This window comes from Lepus europaeus, unplaced genomic scaffold (assembly GCF_033115175.1).
Source record: "Lepus europaeus isolate LE1 unplaced genomic scaffold, mLepTim1.pri SCAFFOLD_28, whole genome shotgun sequence".
Lineage (NCBI taxonomy): Eukaryota > Metazoa > Chordata > Mammalia > Lagomorpha > Leporidae > Lepus > Lepus europaeus.
The window spans coordinates 9,064,990-9,080,368 of NW_026909158.1; positions in this window are offsets into that span (position 1 = coordinate 9,064,990).

Sequence of the window (15,379 nt, forward strand, 5' to 3'; positions counted from 1 at the left end):
AATGTTCCCTGATAAAAACATTCAAAACTATGAAGTCCATGGAACATATCCGAAAAACACAAACACAGAGGCTGTAGCAAAATCTGGGATTGAGTTAGCCAGAACAAACCAGGGTATTTCCGGTTTCATCCAGTCATACCTGGACAAACTGGTGTGAATTCGTATGCAATGGACCGAGAAAATCACAGTAAAAATGGATTTGGAGAAAAGGAAAGTCTTTTCGATAGGCAAATGCATAAAATGTCATCTAGACAAACAGAAATATCATGTTTGTTTGCCGCAGTTCCTCTAGTTTTCTCCCTAGAAAATACGAATATGTAGACCTGGTGTCTCCATGTGGAACCAATTACTGTATCCAAGTTCAAAATAAAAAGTTCCCCGATAAAAAAACATTCAAATCAATAAAGTCCATTGATAATATCCAGAAAAAACAAACAAAGAGGATGTAGCAATATCTACGATTGAGTTACCCAAAACAAAATCGGATATTTCTGGTTTCATGCAGTCATATCCGGACAAACTGGTGTGGAATTCGCATGCAATTGACCGAGAAAATCACAGTTAAAAAATGATTTTGGAGAAAAGAAAAGTCTTTTCGTTAGGCAAGTGCATAAAATGTCATCTAGACAAACAGAAATATCATGTTTGTTTGCCACAGTTCCTCTAGCTTTCTCCTTAGAAAAAACGACTGTGTAGAGCTGGTGTTCCCATTATGAACCAATTAGTGTTTCTACGGTACAAAATTTAATTTTACCTGATAAAAACATTCAAAACAATAAAGTCCATCAATAATATACAGAAAACAAAAACACAGAGGCTTTCACAGTATTTCGGATTGATTAGCCAAAACAAAACCGGATATTTAAGATTTCATCCATTCATATCTGGACAAACTGGTGTGGAATTCGTATGCAATGGACCGAGAAAATCACAGTACAAATGGTTTTGGAGAAAAGCAAAGTCTTTTCGTTAGGCAAGTGCATAAAATGTCATCTATACAAACAGAAATATCATGTTTGTTTGCCACAGTTCCTCTAGCTTTCCGCTTAGAAAATTTGAATGTGTAGAGCTGGTGTCACCATGTGGGACCATTAAGTGATTCTACCGCACAAAATTAAATGTTTCCTGATATAAACATTGAAAACAATAAAGTCCATCGGTAATATCCGGAAAACACAACACAGAGGCTGTAGCAATATTACGGTTTAGTTAGCCAAAGCCCAACCTGATATTTCTGGTTTCATCCAGTCATATCCAGAGAAAGTGGTTTGGAATTCATATGCAGTGTACCGAGAAAATCACAGTAAAATTGGTTTTGTAGAAAAGCAAAGTCTTTTCGTTAGGCAGGTGCATAAAATATCGTTGATACAAACAGAAATATCCTGTTTGTTTGCCGCAGTTCCTCTAGCTTTCTCTCTAGAAAATACGAATGTGTAGAGCTGGTGTCTCCATGTGGAACCAATTAGTGTTTCCAAGAACAAAATTAAATGTTCCCTGATAAAAACATTCAAAAAAATAATGTCTGTGGATAATATCAGGAATACACAAACACAGAGCCTATAGCAATATCTGCGATTGAGTTACCCAAAACAAAACCAGATATTTCCGGTTTCATCCAGTTATATCCAGAGAAACTAGAGTGGAATTCATATGCAATGGACCGAGAAAATCACAGTACAAATGGTTTTGGAGAAAAGCAAAGTCGTTTCGTTAGGCAAGTGCATAAAATGTCATCTACACAAACAGAAATATCATGTTTGTTTGCCGCAGTTCCTCTAGTTTTCTCCTTAGAAAATACGAATGTGTAGAACTGGTGTCCCCATGTGGAACCAATTAGTGTTTCCACGGTACAAAATGAAATGTTCCCTGATAAAAACATTCAAAACAATAAAGTCCATCAATAATATCCAGAAAACAAAAACACAGAGGCTTTCACAGTATTTCGGATTGATTAGCCAAAACAAAACCGGATATTTACGATTTCATCCAGTCATATCCGGACAAACTGGTGTGGAATTCGTATCCATTTGACCGAGAAAATCACAGTACAAATGGTTTTAGAGAAAAGCAAAGTCTTTTCGTTAGGCAAGTGCATAAAATGTCATTTATAGAAACAGAAATATCATGTTTGAATGCCACAGTTCCTCAAGCTTTCTCCCTAGAAAATACAAATATGTAGAGCTGGTGTCTCCATGTGGAACCAATTAGTGTTTCCAAGCACAAAAATAAATGTTCCCTGATAAAAACATTCAAAACAATAAAGTCCATCGATAATATCCAGAAAACACAAACACAGAGGCTGTAGCAATATTTCGGATTTAGTTAGCCAAAACACAACCGGATATTTCTGGTTCATCCAGTCATATCCGGACAACGTGGTGTTGAATTTGTATGCAATGGAATGAGAAAAACACAGAAAATTGGTTTTGGAGAAACGCAACGTGTTTTCCTTAGGCAAGTGCATCAAATGTCATCTATACAAACAGAAATATCATGTTTGTTTGCCACAGTTCCACTAGCTTTCCCCATAGAAAATACGAATGTGTAGAGCTGGTGTATCCATGAGGAACCTATTAGTGTTTCCAAGCACAAAATTAAAAGTTCCCTGAAAAAAAAAAAACATTCAAACAATAAAGTCCGTGCATAATATCAGGAATACAAAAACACAGAGGCTGTGGCAATATCTGGGATTGAGTTAGCCAAAACTAAAATGGATATTTCCGGTTTTGTCCAGTCATATCCGGAGAAACTGGTGTGGAATTCGTATGCAATGGACCGAGAAAATCACAGTAAAAATGGTTTTGGAGAAAAGCAAAGTCTTTTCTTTAGGCAAGTGCATAAAATGTCAACGATAGAAACAGAAATATCATGTTTGTTTGCCACAGTTCCTCTAGCTATCTCCCTAGAATTTATAAATATAGAGATCTGTTGTCTCCATGTGGAACCAATTAGTGTTTCCAAGCACAAAATTAAATGTTCCCCGATAAAAGTCATTGAAAACAATAAAGTCCGTGGATAATATCCATAAAACACAAACACAGAGAATGTAGCAATATCAGGGATTGAGTTAGCCAAAACAAAACCGGATATTTCGGTTTCATCCAATCATATCCGGACAAATCAGTGTGGAATTTCATGCAATGGACCGACAAAATCACAGTACAAATGGTTTTGGAGAAAAGCAAAGTCTTTTCGTTAGGCAAGTGCATAAAATATCGTTGATACAAACAGAAATATCCTGTTTGTTTGCCACAGTTCCTCTAGCTTTCTCTCTAGAAAATACGAATGTGTAGAGCTGGTGTCTCCATGTGGAACCAATTAGTGTTTCCAAGAACAAAATTAAATGTTCCCTGATAAAAACATTCAAAAAAATAATGTCTGTGGATAATATCAGGAATACACAAACACAGAGGCTATAGCAATATCTGTGATTGAGTTACCAAAAACAAAACCAGATATTTCCGGTTTCATCCAGTTATATCCAGAGAAACTAGAGTGGAATTCATATGCAATGGACCGAGAAAATCACAGTACAAATGGTTTTGGAGAAAAGCAAAGTCGTTTCATTAGGCAAGTGCATAAAATGTCATCGATACAAACAGAAATATCATGTTTGTTTGCTGCAGTTCCTCTAGTTTTCTCCTTAGAAAATACGAATGTGTAGAACTGGTGTCCCCATGTGGAACCAATTAGTGTTTCCACGGTACAAAATGAAATGTTCCCTGATAAAAACATTCAAAACAATAAAGTCCATCAATAATATCCAGAAAACAAAAACACAGAGGCTTTCACAGTATTTCGGATTGAGTTAGCCAAAACAAAACCGGATATTTACGATTTCATCCAGTCATATCTGGACAAACTGGTGTGGAATTCGTATCCATTTGACCGAGAAAATCACAGTACAAATGGTTTTCGAGAAAAGCAAAGTCTTTTCGTTACGCAACTGCGTAAAATGTCATCTATACAAACAGAAATATCATGTTTGTTTGCCACAGTTCCTCTAGCTTTCCGCTTAGAAAATTTGAATGTGTAGAGCTGGTGTCACCATTTGGAAACTTAAGTGATTCTACCGCACAAAATTAAATGTTTCCTGATATAAACATTGAAAACAATAAAGTCCATCGGTAATATCCGGAAAACACAACACAGAGGCTGTAGCAATATTTCGGTTTAGTTAGCCAGAGCCCAACCTGATATTTCTGGTTTCATCCAGTCATATCCAGAGAAAGTGGTTTCGAATTCGTATGCAGTATACCGAGAAAATCACAGTAAAATTGGTTTTGGAGAAAAGCAAAGTCCTTTCATTAGGCAAGTTGATAAAATGTCATCTATACAAACAGAAATATCATGTTTGTCGCAGTTCCTCTAGCTTTCTCCCTAGAAAATACAAATATGTAGAGCTGGTGTCTCCATGTGGAACCAATTAGTGTTTCCAAGCACAAAATTAAATGTTCCCTGATAAAAAACATTCAAAGCAATAAGGTGCATGTATAATATCAGGAATTCCCAAACACAGAGGCTATAGCAATATCTGGGGTTGAGTTAGCCAAAAAAAACCCGGATATTTCCGGTTTCATCCAGTCATATCCTGACAAAGTATTGTGGAATTCGTATGCAATGGACCAAGAAAATATCAGTAAAAATGGTTTTGGAGAAAAGCAAATTCTTTTCGTTAGGCAAGTGCATAAAATGTCATCTACACAAACAGAAATATCATGTTTGCTTGCCGCAGTTCCTCTAGATTGCTCTCTAGAACATAGGATTGTGTAGAGCTGGTGCCCACATGATGAACCAATTAGTGTTTCAATGGTACAAAATTAAATGTTCCCTGATACAAACATTCAAAACAATAAAGTCAATCGATAATATCAGGAAAACACAAACACAGAGGCTTTCACAATATTTCGGATTGTGTTAGCCAAAACACAATACTGGAACCAGTTAGTATTACAAGCACAAAACTAAATGTTCCCTGATAAAAAACATACAAACCAATAAAGTCCGTGGATAATATCAGGAAAACACAAACAGAGAGGCTGTAGCAATATCTGGGATTGAGTTAGCCAAAAAAAAAATGAGATTTCCGGTTTCATCCAGCCACATCCTGACAAAGTGGTGTGGAATTCGTATGCAAGGGACTGAGAAAATCACAGTGAAAATGGTTTTGGAGAAAAGCAAAGTTTTTTTTTTAGGCAATTGCATAAAATGTCATCTATACAAACAGAAATATCATGTTTGTTTACCGCAATTCCTCTAGCTTTCTCCCTAGAAAATACAAATGTGTAGAGATGGTGTCTCCATGTGGAACCAATTAGTGTTTCCAAGCACAAAATTACATGTTCCCTGATAAAAAGCATTCAAACCAATAAAGTCCGTGGATAATATCAGGAATACACAAACACAGAGGCTGTAGCAATATCTAGGATTGAGTCAGCCAAAACTAAACTGGATATTTCCGTTTTCATCCAGTCATATCCGGAGAAACTGGTGTGGAATTCGTATGCAATGGACCGAGAAAATCACAGTACAAATGGATTGGAGAAAAGCAAAGTCTTTTCGTTAGGCAAGTGCATAAAATGTCATCTAGACAAACAGAAATATCATGTTTGTTTGCCACAGTTCCTCTAGCTTTCTCCCTAGAAAATACGAATGTGTAGAGCTGGTGTCTCCATGTGGAACGAATTAATGTTTCCAAGCACAAAATCAAATGTTCCCTGAAAAAAACATGCAAAAAAATACAGTCCGTGGATAATATCAGGAATACACAAACACAGATGCTGTAGCAATATCTGGGATTGAGTTAGCCCAAACAAAACTGGATATTTCTGGTTTCATCCAGTCATATCCGGATAATGTGGTGTGGCATTCGTATGCAATGGACCGAGAAAATCACAGTAAAAATGGTTTTGGAGAAAAGCAAAGTCTTTTCGTTAGGCAAGTGCATAAAATGTCATCTACACAAACAGAAATATCATGTGTGTTTGCCGCAGTTCCTCTAGCTTTCTCCCTAGAAAATAAGAATGTGTAGAGCTGGTGTCCCCATGATGAACCAATTAGTGTTTTTTAAGGGTACAAAAATAAATGTTCCCTGATAAAAACATTCAAAACAATAAAGACCATCGATAATATCCAGAAAACACAAACACAGAAACTTTCACAATATTTCGGAATGAGTTAGGCAAAACACAACCGGATATTTCTGGTTTCATCCAGTCATATCCAGAAAGAGTGGTTTGGAATTCGTATGCATTGGACCGAGAAAATCAGAGTAAAAATGGTTTTGGAGAAAAGCAAAGTCTTTTCGTTAGGCAAGTGCATAAAATGTTATCGATACTAACAGAAATATCATGTTTGTTTGCCGCAGTTCCTCTAGCTTTCTCCTTAGAAAATATGAATATATAGTGCTGGTGTCTCCGTTTGGAACCAATTACTGTATACAAGCTCAAAACAAAATGTTCCCCGATAAAAAAACTTTCAAAACAATAAAGTCCATTGAATATCCAGAAAAAACAAACACAGAGGTTGTAGCAATATCTGGGTTTTTAGCCAAAACAAAACCGGATATTTCCGGTTTCATCCAGTCATATCCGGACAAAGTGGTGTGGAATTCATATGCAATGGACAGAGAAAATCACAGTAAATATGGTTTTGGAGAAAAGCAGTCTTTTCGTTAGGCAAGTGCATCAAATGTCATCGAAGCAAACAGAAATATCATGTTTGTTTGCCGCAGTTTCTCTAGCTTTCTCCCTAGAAAATACGAATGTGTAGAGCTGATGTCCACATGATGAACCAATTAGTGTTTCTACGGTACAAAATTTAATGTTCCCTGATAAAAAACATTCAAACAATAAAGTCCATGGAAAATATCCGAAAAACACAAACAAAGAGGCTGTAGCAAAATCTGGGATTGAGTTATCCAGAACAATCCTGGGTATTTCCGGTTTCATCCAGTCATATCTGGACAAACTGGTGTGGAATTCGTCTGCAATGGACCGAAAAAATCACAGTAAAAATGGTTTTCTAGAAAACGAAAGTCTTTTCGTTAGGCAAGTGCATAAAATGTCATCTATACAAACAGAAATATGATATTTGTTTGTCGCAGTTTCTCTAGATTGCTCTCTAGAACATAGGATTGTGTAGAGCTGGTGCCCACATGATGAACCAATTAGTGTTTCAATGGTACAAAATTAAATGTTCCCTGATACAAACATTCAAAACAATAAAGTCAATCGATAATATCAGGAAAACACAAACACAGAGGCTTTCACAATATTTCGGATTGTGTTAGCCAAAACACAATACTGGAACCAGTTAGTATTACAAGCACAAAACTAAATGTTCCCTGATAAAAAACATACAAACCAATAAAGTCCGTGGATAATATCAGGAAAACACAAACAGAGAGGCTGTAGCAATATCTGGGATTGAGTTAGCCAAAAAAAAAATGAGATTTCCGGTTTCATCCAGCCACATCCTGACAAAGTGGTGTGGAATTCGTATGCAAGGGACTGAGAAAATCACAGTGAAAATGGTTTTGGAGAAAAGCAAAGTTTTTTTTTTAGGCAATTGCATAAAATGTCATCTATACAAACAGAAATATCATGTTTGTTTACCGCAATTCCTCTAGCTTTCTCCCTAGAAAATACAAATGTGTAGAGATGGTGTCTCCATGTGGAACCAATTAGTGTTTCCAAGCACAAAATTAAATGTTCCCTGATAAAAAGCATTCAAACCAATAAAGTCCGTGGATAATATCAGGAATACACAAACACAGAGGCTGTAGCAATATCTAGGATTGAGTCAGGCAAAACTAAACTGGATATTTCCGTTTTCATCCAGTCATATCCGGAGAAACTGGTGTGGAATTCGTATGCAATGGACCGAGAAAATCACAGTAAAAATGGATTGGAGAAAAGCAAAGTCTTTTCGTTAGGCAAGTGCATAAAATGTCATCTAGACAAACAGAAATATCATGTTTGTTTGCCACAGTTCCTCTAGCTTTCTCCCTAGAAAATACGAATGTGTAGAGCTGGTGTCTCCATGTGGAACGAATTAATGTTTCCAAGCACAAAATCAAATGTTCCCTGAAAAAAACATGCAAAAAAATATAGTCCTTGGATAATATCAGGAATACACAAACACAGATGCTGTAGCAATATCTGGGATTGAGTTAGCCCAAACAAAACTGGATATTTCTGGTTTCATCCAGTCATATCCGGATAATGTGGTGTGGCATTCGTATGCAATGGACCGAGAAAATCACAGTAAAAATGGTTTTGGAGAAAAGCAAAGTCTTTTCGTTAGGCAAGTGCATAAAATGTCATCTACACAAACAGAAATATCATGTGTGTTTGCCGCAGTTCCTCTAGCTTTCTCCCTAGAAAATAAGAATGTGTAGAGCTGGTGTCCCCATGATGAACCAATTAGTGTTTTTTAAGGGTACAAAAATAAATGTTCCCTGATAAAAACATTCAAAACAATAAAGACCATCGATAATATCCAGAAAACACCAACACAGAAACTTTCACAATATTTCGGAATGAGTTAGGCAAAACACAACCGGATATTTCTGGTTTCATCCAGTCATATCCAGAAAGAGTGGTTTGGAATTCGTATGCATTGGACCGAGAAAATCAGAGTAAAAATGGTTTTGGAGAAAAGCAAAGTCTTTTCGTTAGGCAAGTGCATAAAATGTTATCGATACTAACAGAAATATCATGTTTGTTTGCCGCAGTTCCTCTAGCTTTCTCCTTAGAAAATATGAATATATAGTGCTGGTGTCTCCGTTTGGAACCAATTACTGTATACAAGCTCAAAACAAAATGTTCCCCGATAAAAAAACTTTCAAAACAATAAAGTCCATTGAATATCCAGAAAAAACAAACACAGAGGTTGTAGCAATATCTGGGTTTTTAGCCAAAACAAAACCGGATATTTCCGGTTTCATCCAGTCATATCCGGACAAAGTGGTGTGGAATTCATATGCAATGGACAGAGAAAATCACAGTAAATATGGTTTTGGAGAAAAGCAGTCTTTTCGTTAGGCAAGTGCATAAAATGTCATCGAAGCAAACAGAAATATCATGTTTGTTTGCCGCAGTTTCTCTAGCTTTCTCCCTAGAAAATACGAATGTGTAGAGCTGATGTCCACATGATGAACCAATTAGTGTTTCTACGGTACAAAATTTAATGTTCCCTGATAAAAAACATTCAAACAATAAAGTCCATGGAAAATATCCGAAAAACACAAACAAAGAGGCTGTAGCAAAATCTGGGATTGAGTTATCCAGAACAATCCTGGGTATTTCCGGTTTCATCCAGTCATATCTGGACAAACTGGTGTGGAATTCCTCTGCAATGGACCGAAAAAATCACAGTAAAAATGGTTTTCTAGAAAAGGAAAGTCTTTTCGTTAGGCAAGTGCATAAAATGTCATCTATACAAACAGAAATATGATATTTGTTTGTCGCAGTTTCTCTAGATTGCTCTCTAGAACATAGGATTGTGTAGAGCTGGTGCCCACATGATGAACCAATTAGTGTTTCAATGGTACAAAATTAAATGTTCCCTGATACAAACATTCAAAACAATAAAGTCAATCGATAATATCAGGAAAACACAAACACAGAGGCTTTCACAATATTTCGGATTGTGTTAGCCAAAACACAATACTGGAACCAGTTAGTATTACAAGCACAAAACTAAATGTTCCCTGATAAAAAACATACAAACCAATAAAGTCCGTGGATAATATCAGGAAAACACAAACAGAGAGGCTGTAGCAATATCTGGGATTGAGTTAGCCAAAAAAAAAAAAAGAGATTTCCGGTTTCATCCAGCCACATCCTGACAAAGTGGTGTGGAATTCGTATGCAAGGGACTGAGAAAATCACAGTGAAAATGGTTTTGGAGAAAAGCAAAGTTTTTTTTTAGGCAATTGCATAAAATGTCATCTATACAAACAGAAATATCATGTTTGTTTACCGCAATTCCTCTAGCTTTCTCCCTAGTAAATACAAATGTGTAGAGATGGTGTCTCCATGTGGAACCAATTAGTGTTTCCAAGCACAAAATTAAATGTTCCCTGATAAAAAGCATTCAAACCAATAAAGTCCGTGGATAATATCAGGAATACACAAACACAGAGGCTGTAGCAATATCTAGGATTGAGTCAGCCAAAACTAAACTGGATATTTCCGTTTTCATCCAGTCATATCCGGAGAAACTGGTGTGGAATTCGTATGCAATGGACCGAGAAAATCACAGTAAAAATGGATTGGAGAAAAGCAAAGTCTTTTCGTTAGGCAAGTGCATAAAATGTCATCTAGACAAACAGAAATATCATGTTTGTTTGCCACTGTTCCTCTAGCTTTCTCCCTAGAAAATACGAATGTGTAGAGCTGGTGTCTCCATGTGGAACGAATTAATGTTTCCAAGCACAAAATCAAATGTTCCCTGAAAAAAACATGCAAAAAAATATAGTCCTTGGATAATATCAGGAATACACAAACACAGATGCTGTAGCAATATCTGGGATTGAGTTAGCCCAAACAAAACTGGATATTTCTGGTTTATTCCAGTCATATCCGGATAATGTGGTGTGGCATTCGTATGCAATGGACCGAGAAAATCACAGTAAAAATGGATTGGAGAAAAGCAAAGTCTTTTCGTTAGGCAAGTGCATAAAATGTCATCTACACAAACAGAAATATCATGTGTGTTTGCCGCAGTTCCTCTAGCTTTCTCCCTAGAAAATAAGAATGTGTAGAGCTGGTGTCCCCATGATGAACCAATTAGTGTTTTTTAAGGGTACAAAAATAAATGTTCCCTGATAAAAACATTCAAAACAATAAAGACCATCGATAATATCCAGAAAACACCAACACAGAAACTTTCACAATATTTCGGAATGAGTTAGGCAAAACACAACCGGATATTTCTGGTTTCATCCAGTCATATCCAGAAAGAGTGGTTTGGAATTCGTATGCATTGGACCGAGAAAATCAGAGTAAAAATGGTTTTGGAGAAAAGCAAAGTCTTTTCGTTAGGCAAGTGCATAAAATGTTATCGATACTAACAGAAATATCATGTTTGTTTGCCGCAGTTCCTCTAGCTTTCTCCTTAGAAAATATGAATATATAGTGCTGGTGTCTCCGTTTGGAACCAATTACTGTATACAAGCTCAAAACAAAATGTTCCCCGATAAAAAAAAACTTTCAAAACAATAAAGTCCATTGAATATCCAGAAAAAACAAACACAGAGGTTGTAGCAATATCTGGGTTTTTAGCCAAAACAAAACCGGATATTTCCGGTTTCATCCAGTCATATCCGGACAAAGTGGTGTGGAATTCATATGCAATGGACAGAGAAAATCACAGTAAATATGGTTTTGGAGAAAAGCAGTCTTTTCGTTAGGCAAGTGCATCAAATGTCATCGAAGCAAACAGAAATATCATGTTTGTTTGCCGCAGTTTCTCTAGCTTTCTCCCTAGAAAATACGAATGTGTAGAGCTGATGTCCACATGATGAACCAATTAGTGTTTCTACGGTACAAAATTTAATGTTCCCTGATAAAAAACATTCAAACAATAAAGTCCATGGAAAATATCCGAAAAACACAAACAAAGAGGCTGTAGCAAAACCTGGGATTGAGTTATCCAGAACAATCCTGGGTATTTCCGGTTTCATCCAGTCATATCTGGACAAACTGGTGTGGAATTCGTCTGCAATGGACCGAAAAAATCACAGTAAAAATGGTTTTCTAGAAAAGGAAAGTCTTTTCGTTAGGCAAGTGCATAAAATGTCATCTATACAAACAGAAATATGATATTTGTTTGTCGCAGTTTCTCTAGATTGCTCTCTAGAACATAGGATTGTGTAGAGCTGGTGCCCACATGATGAACCAATTAGTGTTTCAATGGTACAAAATTAAACGTTCCCTGATACAAACATTCAAAACAATAAAGTCAATCGATAATATCAGGAAAACACAAACACAGAGGCTTTCACAATATTTCGGATTGTGTTAGCCAAAACACAATACTGGAACCAGTTAGTATTACAAGCACAAAACTAAATGTTCCCTGATAAAAAACATACAAACCAATAAAGTCCGTGGATAATATCAGGAAAACACAAACAGAGAGGCTGTAGCAATATCTGGGATTGAGTTAGCCAAAAAAAAAAAGAGATTTCCGGTTTCATCCAGCCACATCCTGACAAAGTGGTGTGGAATTCGTATGCAAGGGACTGAGAAAATCACAGTGAAAATGGTTTTGGAGAAAAGCCAAGTTTTTTTTAGGCAATTGCATAAAATGTCATCTATACAAACAGAAATATCATGTTTGTTTGCCGCAGTTCCTCTAGCTTTCTCCCTAGAAAATACAAATGTGTAGAGATGGTGTCTCCATGTGGAACCAATTAGTGTTTCCAAGCACAAAATTAAATGTTCCCTGATAAAAAGCATTCAAACCAATAAAGTCCGTGGATAATATCAGGAATACACAAACACAGAGGCTGTAGCAATATCTAGGATTGAGTCAGCCAAAACTAAACTGGATATTTCCGTTTTCATCCAGTCATATCCGGAGAAACTGGTGTGGAATTCGTATGCAATGGACCGAGAAAATCACAGTAAAAATGGATTGGAGAAAAGCAAAGTCTTTTCGTTAGGCAAGTGCATAAAATGTCATCTAGACAAACAGAAATATCATGTTTGTTTGCCACAGTTCCTCTAGCCTTCTCCCTAGAAAATACGAATGTGTAGAGCTGGTGTCTCCATGTGGAACGAATTAATGTTTCCAAGCACAAAATCAAATGTTCCCTGAAAAAAACATGCAAAAAAATATAGTCCTTGGATAATATCAGGAATACACAAACACAGATGCTGTAGCAATATCTGGGATTGAGTTAGCCCAAACAAAACTGGATATTTCTGGTTTCATCCAGTCATATCCGGATAATGTGGTGTGGCATTCGTATGCAATGGACCGAGAAAATCACAGTAAAAATGGATTGGAGAAAAGCAAAGTCTTTTCGTTAGGCAAGTGCATAAAATGTCATCTACACAAACAGAAATATCATGTGTGTTTGCCGCAGTTCCTCTAGCTTTCTCCCTAGAAAATAAGAATGTGTAGAGCTGGTGTCCCCATGATGAACCAATTAGTGTTTTTTAAGGGTACAAAAATAAATGTTCCCTGATAAAAACATTCAAAACAATAAAGACCATCGATAATATCCAGAAAACACCAACACAGAAACTTTCACAATATTTCGGAATGAGTTAGGCAAAACACAACCGGATATTTCTGGTTTCATCCAGTCATATCCAGAAAGAGTGGTTTGGAATTCGTATGCATTGGACCGAGAAAATCAGAGTAAAAATGGTTTTGGAGAAAAGCAAAGTCTTTTCGTTAGGCAAGTGCATAAAATGTTATCGATACTAACAGAAATATCATGTTTGTTTGCCGCAGTTCCTCTAGCTTTCTCCTTAGAAAATATGAATATATAGTGCTGGTGTCTCCGTTTGGAACCAATTACTGTATACAAGCTCAAAACAAAATGTTCCCCGATAAAAAAAAAACTTTCAAAACAATAAAGTCCATTGAATATCCAGAAAAAACAAACACAGAGGTTGTAGCAATATCTGGGTTTTTAGCCAAAACAAAACCGGATATTTCCGGTTTCATCCAGTCATATCCGGACAAAGTGGTGTGGAATTCATATGCAATGGACAGAGAAAATCACAGTAAATATGGTTTTGGAGAAAAGCAGTCTTTTCGTTAGGCAAGTGCATCAAATGTCATCGAAGCAAACAGAAATATCATGTTTGTTTGCCGCAGTTTCTCTAGCTTTCTCCCTAGAAAATACGAATGTGTAGAGCTGATGTCCACATGATGAACCAATTAGTGTTTCTACGGTACAAAATTTAATGTTCCCTGATAAAAAACATTCAAACAATAATTTCCATGGAAAATATCCGAAAAACACAAACAAAGAGGCTGTAGCAAAATCTGGGATTGAGTTATCCAGAACAATCCTGGGTATTTCCGGTTTCATCCAGTCATATCTGGACAAACTGGTGTGGAATTCCTCTGCAATGGACCGAAAAAATCACAGTAAAAATGGTTTTCTAGAAAAGGAAAGTCTTTTCGTTAGGCAAGTGCATAAAATGTCATCTATACAAACAGAAATATGATATTTGTTTGTCGCAGTTTCTCTAGATTGCTCTCTAGAACATAGGATTGTGTAGAGCTGGTGCCCACATGATGAACCAATTAGTGTTTCAATGGTACAAAATTAAATGTTCCCTGATACAAACATTCAAAACAATAAAGTCAATCGATAATATCAGGAAAACACAAACACAGAGGCTTTCACAATATTTCGGATTGTGTTAGCCAAAACACAATACTGGAACCAGTTAGTATTACAAGCACAAAACTAAATGTTCCCTGATAAAAAACATACAAACCAATAAAGTCCGTGGATAATATCAGGAAAACACAAACAGAGAGGCTGTAGCAATATCTGGGATTGAGTTAGCCAAAAAAAAAAAAAGAGATTTCCGGTTTCATCCAGCCACATCCTGACAAAGTGGTGTGGAATTCGTATGCAAGGGACTGAGAAAATCACAGTGAAAATGGTTTTGGAGAAAAGCAAAGTTTTTTTTTAGGCAATTGCATAAAATGTCATCTATACAAACAGAAATATCATGTTTGTTTACCGCAATTCCTCTAGCTTTCTCCCTAGTAAATACAAATGTGTAGAGATGGTGTCTCCATGTGGAACCAATTAGTGTTTCCAAGCACAAAATTAAATGTTCCCTGATAAAAAGCATTCAAACCAATAAAGTCCGTGGATAATATCAGGAATACACAAACACAGAGGCTGTAGCAATATCTAGGATTGAGTCAGCCAAAACTAAACTGGATATTTCCGTTTTCATCCAGTCATATCCGGAGAAACTGGTGTGGAATTCGTATGCAATGGACCGAGAAAATCACAGTAAAAATGGATTGGAGAAAAGCAAAGTCTTTTCGTTAGGCAAGTGCATAAAATGTCATCTAGACAAACAGAAATATCATGTTTGTTTGCCACTGTTCCTCTAGCTTTCTCCCTAGAAAATACGAATGTGTAGAGCTGGTGTCTCCATGTGGAACGAATTAATGTTTCCAAGCACAAAATCAAATGTTCCCTGAAAAAAACATGCAAAAAAATATAGTCCTTGGATAATATCAGGAATACACAAACACAGATGCTGTAGCAATATCTGGGATTGAGTTAGCCCAAACAAAACTGGATATTTCTGGTTTATTCCAGTCATATCCGGATAATGTGGTGTGGCATTCGTATGCAATGGACCGAGAAAATCAC